Source organism: Zea mays, chromosome 3 (genome assembly GCF_902167145.1).
Source record: "Zea mays cultivar B73 chromosome 3, Zm-B73-REFERENCE-NAM-5.0, whole genome shotgun sequence".
NCBI lineage: Eukaryota > Viridiplantae > Streptophyta > Magnoliopsida > Poales > Poaceae > Zea > Zea mays.
In genome coordinates, this window is record NC_050098.1 from 35,850,354 (window position 1) to 35,858,819 (window position 8,466).

Consider the following 8,466-nt stretch of genomic DNA (forward strand, 5'->3'; position numbering starts at 1 on the left):
AAGAAGGGGGAAAGTATCCATGGAGAGCTACACTTTTGATCTTGAAGTTGCTAGAAAGGAGCTTGCTGCTATGATCGCATTGCATGAATATCCCTTGTGCATCGTTGATCATATTGGCTTTCATCGATTTGTGAGTGCATGTCAGCCATTATTCAAGATGGTTAGCAGGAATACTATTAGTTAAGGAATACATTATTCTCTGTATCTTGTGTGATTTGAAGTATTGTGCAATTTCTAATTTTGTGATGTGGCAGAAAGGACATTATGGATGCATATACAGAAGAAAAGAGTGTTGCAGTACATGGGTGCATGTAAGTCACGAGTTGCTATCACTACAGACATGTGGACTTCTGACAACCAAAAAAGAGGCTACATGGCTGTCACAGCCCATTTCATCGATGTTTCTTGGAACTTGAGAAACATTATAATGAGGTAAGAACATAGATGTTAATACATGTCTATTTTTCTACAACTTGTACATTGTTTTTCCTTGTATGTAGGTTCATATATGTGCCTGCACCACATACAACTGAGGTTATCTGTGAGGTTCTATATGATGCTTTAGTTGAATGGAATATTGATGAGAAGATCTCCACCTTGACACTAGACAATTGCACAACTAATAATGCAGTAATCTCTGACCTTATCAAGAAGATTGGTCCATCTAAACTTATGTTAGAGGGGTCTTTGTTTCATATGTGTTGTGCTGCACACATTCTGAATTTGATAATGAAGGATGCGAAAGGGAAATAGGGCCAAACCTTTTCCTAAATGATTTTGGTGGTTGAATTGCCCAACACAAATAATTGGACTAACTAGTTTGCTCTAGATTATATGTTCTACAGGTGCCAAAGGTTCAACACAAACCAATAAAAAGGTCCAAGTTAGGGTTCAAAAGAAAGGAGCAAAAGAAACCGAAGGCTACCCTGGACTGGCGCACCAGACTGTCCGGTGTGCCACCGGACAGTGTCCGGTGCACCAGGGTGGATCAACTCAAACTTGCCACCTTCAGGTTTCTGGAAAAGCAACTCTGCTATAATTCACCGGAATGTCCGGTGTAGCACCGGACTGTCCGGTGTGCCAGCGGAGCAACGGCTACAGCGCAACGGTCGACTCCAACGGAAACCTGAAAAGCGCTACAGTGCGCGGACAGTTCGCGCAGAGTCAGAGCAGGCGCCAGAAGGCGCACCGGACTATGAACAGTGACTGTCCGGTGCACCACCGGACTGTCCGGTGGCCCAGGCTGTCAGAGCTCCAACGGTCGAACCCTGACGGTTGGGTGACGTGGCTGGCGCACCGGACAGTGTCCGGTGGTGCACCGGACTGTCCGGTGCGCCCATCGACAGCAGCCCAACCCCAACGGTTGGTTTGGTGGTTGGGGCTATAAATACCCCCAACCACCACCACTACAAAGGATCCAAGTTTTCAGCCATTGCATTCAATACAAGAGCTCTAGATTTCACTCCAAGACACAAACAAGAGATCAAATCCTCTCCCAAGTCTGGAATCACTCCAAACACTTAGTGGCTAGTGAGAAAGAGATTTTTGTGTTCATTTGAGTTCTTGTCGCTTGGATCGCTTTTCTTCTTCATCCATTCTTGTTCTCAAGCAACTTGTAATCAAGCAAGAGACACCAAGTTGTGGTGGTCCTTGTAAGGGGTCTAAGTGACCCGTTGATTAAGAAGAAAAGCTCACTCGGTCTAGGTGACCGTTTGAGAGAGAGAAAGGGTTGAAAGAGACCCGGTCTTTGTGACCACCTCAACGGGGAGTAGGTTTGCAAGAACCGAACCTCGGTAAAACAAATCACTGTGTCATCCGCTCTATTTCTTTGGTTGATTTGTTTTCACCCTCTCTTTTGGATTCAGTTTTATTTCTAACGCTAACCCGACTTGTAGTTGTGCTTAAAGTTTATAAATTTCAGATTTGCCTATTCACCCCCCTCTAGGTGACTTTCAATTGGTATCAGAGCCCGGTACTTCATTAGAGTTTAACCACTCGAAGTGATGTCGAGAGCATCCGCCAAGAGGGAGATTGGGACCGGCGGCGACAAGTCCGCAAGCTCAGGGAGAACCCACTCGAGGGAGTCCGACCACAAGAACACGGAGGAATCCTCTTCCTACATCAAGTCACAACGAAGAGGTGACAAGAAGAAGAAGATGAAGAAAGTGGTCTACTACGAGACCGACTCTTCGTCACCCTCCACCTCTGGCTCCGAATCGGCGTCAGTCACTTCTAAGCGACATGAGCGCAAGAAGTATAGTAAGATGCCCCTCCGCTATCCTCGCATTTCCAAACGTACTCCATTACTTTCCGTTCCATTAGGCAAACCACCAGTTTTTTATGGTGAAGATTATTCTAGTGATAAAATGAGGCATCACCTAACCTCACTCCACAAAAGCTTATGGGATATTGTTGAGTATGGAGCACAGGTACCGAAGGTAGGGGACAAAGACTACGATTCGGAGGAGGTCGACCAAATCCAGCACTTCAACTCCCAAGCCACTACTATACTCCTCGCCTCTCTAAGTCGAGAGGAGTATAATAAGGTGCAAGGGTTGAAGAGTGCCAAAGATATTTGGGACGTACTCAAGACCGCGCATGAAGGAGATAAGGTGACCAAGATCACCAAGCAAGAAACGATCGAGGGAAAGCTCGGTTGATTCATGCTCAACCAAAGGGAGGAGCCACAAGCCATGTACAACCAACTCAAGACCTTGGTGAATCAAGTGCGCAACCTCGGGAGCACAAAATGGGATGACCATGAAATGGTCAAGGTTATTCTAAGATCACTCGTTTTTCTTAACCCTACACAAGTTCAATTAATTCGTGGTGATCCTAGATATAAGCTAATGTCTCCTGAGGAGGTTATAGGAAAGTTTGTGAGCTTTGAATTGATGATCAAAGGCTCCAAACAAATCATCGAGCGAGGCTCCACCTCCACACCCGAGGTGCAACCCGTCGCATTCAAAGCGACGGAGGAGAAGAAAGAAGAGTCTACGTCAAATAGGCTCCCCATCGACGCCTCCAAGCTCGACAATGAGGAAATGGCGCTCATCATCAAGAGCTTCCGCCAAATCCTCAAGCAAAGGAGGGGGAAAGATTATAAGCCCCACTCCAAGAAAGTTTGCTATAGTGTGGTAAGCCCGGTCATTTCATTGCTAAATGTCCATTATCAAGTGATAGTAACAGGGGCGACGACAAGAAGGGAAGAAGGAAGGAAAAGAAGAAGTACTACAAGAAGAAGGGTGGCGATGCCCATGTGTGTCGGGAATGGGACTCCGATGAGAGCTCCACCGACTCCTCCTCCGACGAGGACACCACTAACATCGCCGTCACCAAAGGCCTTCTCTTCCCCAACGTCGGCCACAAGTGCCTCATGGCAAAGGACGGCAAAAAAAGAAGGTAAAATCTAGAGCCTCCACTAAATATGCAACATCTAGTGATGAGGATAACTCTAGTGATGATGAAGATAGTTTGCTTGCTCTTTTTGCCAACCTAAACATGCAACAAAAAGAAAAATTAAATGAATTGATAGGTGCTATTCATGAGAAGGATGAACTCTTGGATAGCCTAGAGGACTTCCTTATTAAAGAAAATAAAAAGCATGTTAAGGTAAAAAATGCTTATGCTCAGGAAGTAGAAAAATGTGAAAAGTTAACTAGTGAGCTTAGCATTTGCCATGACACTATCTCTAACCTTAGAATTGAAAATACCAAATTAATTGCTAAGGTTGAGAAATTAAATGTTTGTGATGATTCTCTTGTCAACCTTAAAAGTAATAATGCTAGTTTGATTGCTAAGATTGACAAGTTGAATGAATCACTTTCTAGCCTTAATATTGAGAATGATAAATTAATGTCTAAGGCTAAAGATTTAAATGTTTGCAATGTTTCTATTTTCAATCTTAGAAATGAGAATGTCATGTTACATGCTAAGATTGATGAATTAAATGTGTGCAAACCCTCTACATCCACCGTAGATCATGTTTCTATTTGCATGAGATGTAGAGATATTAATGTTGATGCTATTCATGATCACCTAGCTTTAATTAAACAACAAAATAATCACATAGCACAACTAACTAGCAAAATTAATGAGCATGAAATAGAAAATGAAAAATTTAAATTTGCTAGAAGTATGCTTTATAATGGGAGACACCCTGATATTAAGGATGCCATTGGCTTCCAACAGGGAGACAATGTCAAGCTTAATGCTCCTAAGAAATTATCTAATTTTGTTAAGGGTAAGGCTCTCATGGCTCAGGTTAACGAGGGCTATATTTTATATCCTGCTGGTTATCCCGAGCACAAAATTAGAAGAATTCATGCTAGGAAACCTCATAATGTTTCACATCATGCTTTTATGTATAAAAATGAGGCTTCTAGCTCTAGACAATCAACCCATGTTAAATTGCCTAAAAAGAAATCTCCTATTGCATCAAATAAACCCAATGTTTCATTTAAAACTTTTGATGCTTCCTATGTGCTCACTAACAAATCAGGCAAAGTAGTTGCCAAATATGTTGGGGGCAAACACAAGGGCTCCAAGACTTGTGTTTGGGTACCCAAGGTGCTTGTTTCTAACGTCAAAGGACCCAAGACTGTTTGGGTACCTAAGAACAGGGCCTAAATTGTTTTGTAGTTTTATGCATCCGGGGGCTCAAGTTGGATCATTGATAGCGGGTGCACAAACCACATGATAGGGGAGAAAAGAATGTTCTCCTCCTACGAAAAATGAAGATCCCCAGAGAGCTATCACATTCGGGGATGGAAATCAAGGTTTGGTCAAAGGACTTGGTAAAATTGCTATATCTCCTGACCATTCTATTTCCAATGTTTTTCTTGTAGATTCTTTAGATTATAACTTGCTTTCAGTTTCTCAATTATGCAAAATGGGTTACAACTGTCTTTTTACGGATATAGGTGTTACTGTCTTTAGAAGAAGTGATGATTCAATAGCATTTAAGGGAGTATTAGAGGGTCAGCTATACTTAGTTGATTTTAATAGAGCTGAACTCGATACTTGCTTAATTGCTAAGACTAATATGGGTTGGCTCTGGCATCGCTGACTAGCCCATGTTGGGATGAAGAATCTTCATAAGCTTCTAAAGGGAGAACACATTTTGGGACTAACAAATGTTCATTTTGAGAAAGACAGGGTTTGTAGCGCATGTCAAGCAGGGAAGCAAGTTGGTGCCCATCATCCACACAAGAACATCATGACGACCGACAGGCCGCTTGAGCTACTCCACATGGATCTATTCGGCCCGATAGCTTACATAAGCATCGGCGGGAGTAAGTATTGTCTTGTAATTGTGGATGATTATTCTCGCTTCACTTGGGTATTCTTTTTGCAGGATAAATCTCAAACCCAAGAGACTTTAAAGGGATTCTTGAGACGGGCTCAAAATGAGTTCGGATTGAGAATAAAAAAGATAAGAAGCGATAATGGGATGGAGTTCAAGAACTCTCAAATCGAAGGCTTTCTTGAGGATGAGGGCATCAAGCATGAGTTCTCTTCTCCCTACACACCTCAACAAAATGGTGTAGTGGAGAGGAAGAATATAACTCTACTTGACATGGTGAGGACCATGCTTGATGAGTACAAGACTTCGGACCGGTTTTAGGCGGAAGCAATCAACACCGCTTGCTACGCCATCAACTGACTCTACCTTCACCGAATCCTCAAGAAGACATCATATGAACTCCTCACCAGTAAAAAGCCCAATGTTTCATATTTTAGAGTCTTTGGTAGCAAATGTTTTATTCTTGTTAAAAGAGGTAGAAAATCTAAATTTGCTCCAAAGGATGTAGAAGGCTTTTTACTTGGTTATGACTCAAACACAAGGGCATATAGAGTCTTTAACAAGTCCATTGGACTAGTTGAAGTTTCTTGTGACATTGTGTTTGATGAGACTAATGGCTCTCAAGTAGAGCAAGTTGATCTTGATGAGCTAGATGATGAAGATGCTCCATGCGTCACACTAAAGAACATGTCCATTGGGGATGTGTTTCCTAATGAATCCGAAGGGCCTCCACAAGCATAAGATCAACCATCATCTTCAAATCAAGCATCTCCACCAACTCAAGATGAGGATCAGGCTCAAGACAATGAAGATGGAGATCAAGAGGATGAGCCACCTCAAGAGGAGGACAAGGATCAAGGGGGAGATGAAGTTGATCAAGACATGGAAGATGATCAGGGTCAAAGATCGCCTCACCCAAGAGTCCACCAAGCGATTCAAAGAGATCACCTTGTGAACTCCATCCTCGGCGATATTCATAAGGGGGTAACAACTCGATCTCGAGTCGCTCATTTTTGTGAACATTACTCTTTTGTGTCTTCTATCGAGCCATACAGGGTAGAGGATGCACTTAGAGACTCGGATTAGGTGTTGGCAATGCAAGAGGAGCTCAACAACTTCACGAGGAATGAGGTATGGCATCTTGTTCCATGTCCTAACCAAAATGTTGTAGGAACCAAGTGGGTATTCCACAACAAGCAAGATGAGCATGGTGTGGTGACAAGGAACAAAGCTCGACTTGTAGCCAAGGGATATTCACAAGTCGAAGGTTTGGATTTCGGTGAAACCTATGCACCCGTAGCTAGGCTTGAGTCAATTCGTATATTACTTGCCTATGTTACTTACCATGGCTTTAAGCTTTATCAAATGGACGTGAAAAGTGCCTTCCTCAATGGACCAATCAAGGAGGAGGTCTATGTTGAGCAACCTCCCGGCTTTGAAGATAGTGAGTACCCTAATCATGTGTATAAACTCTCAAAGGCGCTTTATGGGCTCAAGCAAGCCCCAAGAGCATGGTATGAATGCCTAAGAGATTTCCTTATCACTAATGGTTTCAAAGTCGGAAAAGCCGATCCTACTCTCTTTACTAAAACTATTGCAAATGATCTGTTTGTATGCCAAATTTATGTTGATGATACCATATTTGGGTCTACTAACAAATCTACTTGTGAAGAGTTTAGTAGGATTATGATTCAAAAATTCGAGATGTCTATGATGGGGGAGTTGAAGTATTTCTTAGGATTTCAAGTGAAGCAACTCCAAGAGGGCACCTTCATCAGCCAAACAAAGTACATTCAAGACATACTCACCAAGTTTGGAATGAAGGATGTCAAGCCCATCAAGACACCCATGGGAACCAATGGACATCTCGACCTTGACACGGGAGGTAAATCCGTAGATCAAAAGGTATACCAGTCGATGATAGGATCTCTACTCTATTTATGTGCATCTCGACCGGATATTATGCTTTCTGTATGCATGTGTGCAAGATTCCAAGCCGATCCTAAGGAAGTTCACGTTAGGGCCGTGAAAAGAATCTTGAGATATTTAGTTCATACACCTAAGTTTGGTCTTTGGTACCCTAAGGGATCCACCTTTGATTTAATAGGTTATTCAGATGCTGATTGGACAGGGTGTAAAATTGATAGAAAGAGCACATCAGGGACTTGTCAGTTCTTGGGAAGATCCATGGTGTCTTGGGCTTCAAAGAAACAAAATTCAGTAGCTCTTTCTACCACTGAAGCCGAGTATATTACCGCAGGCTATTGTTGCGTGCAATTGCTTTGGATGAGGCAAACCCTTAGGGACTATGGCTACAAATTAACCAAAGTCCCTCTCCTATGTGATAATGAGAGTGCAATCCGCATGGCGGATAATCCCGTTGAACACAGCCGCACTAAACACATAGCCATTCGGTATCACTTTTTGAGGGATCACCAACAAAGGGGGGATATCGAGATTGCATATGTTAGCACCAAAGAACAATTAGCTGATATCTTTACCAAACCATTAAATGAGAAAACCTTTACCAAACTTAGGAATGAGCTAAACATTCTTGATTCTAGGAACTTTGATTGATACTTTGCACACATAGCTCATTTATGTACCTTTGATCATATTTCCTTCATGTGCTATGACTAACGTATTTTCGAGTAAAATCTTATGCTAAGTCATAGATTGAAAGGGAAATGGAGTTTTCGGCGAAGACAAGGCTTCCACTCCACTCTATCGGTATTATTTACCCTTCGTCGTCACTCCGCATCGCTCTCTTCACTTTGGTATAATCTTCACTCATATTTATTTGTACCATTGGGGTGAAAATAAAAAGGGCTCTAAAGACTCTGTTTTTGGCGATTAATGCCAAAGGGGGAGAGAGTATTAGTCCAAAGCAAAAGGACCGCACCACCATGCCAATTTCAAAAAAAATCGAGATAAAGTTTTTAATGTTTTTCAATTGGTATCTTTCAAATTAGTATTCCTATAAGAAATTCTATCTCATTTGGTATCTATATTTTAAGGAGGAGTTTTTCAAAAATTAGTATCTAAAATATTTGATCCTCTTTCAAATGGTAAAAACCCTCTTGGACACTAAGAGGAGAATTTCATTAAGGGGGAGTTTTGTTTAGTCAAAGGAAAAGCATTTGAAACAGGGGGGGAGAAAA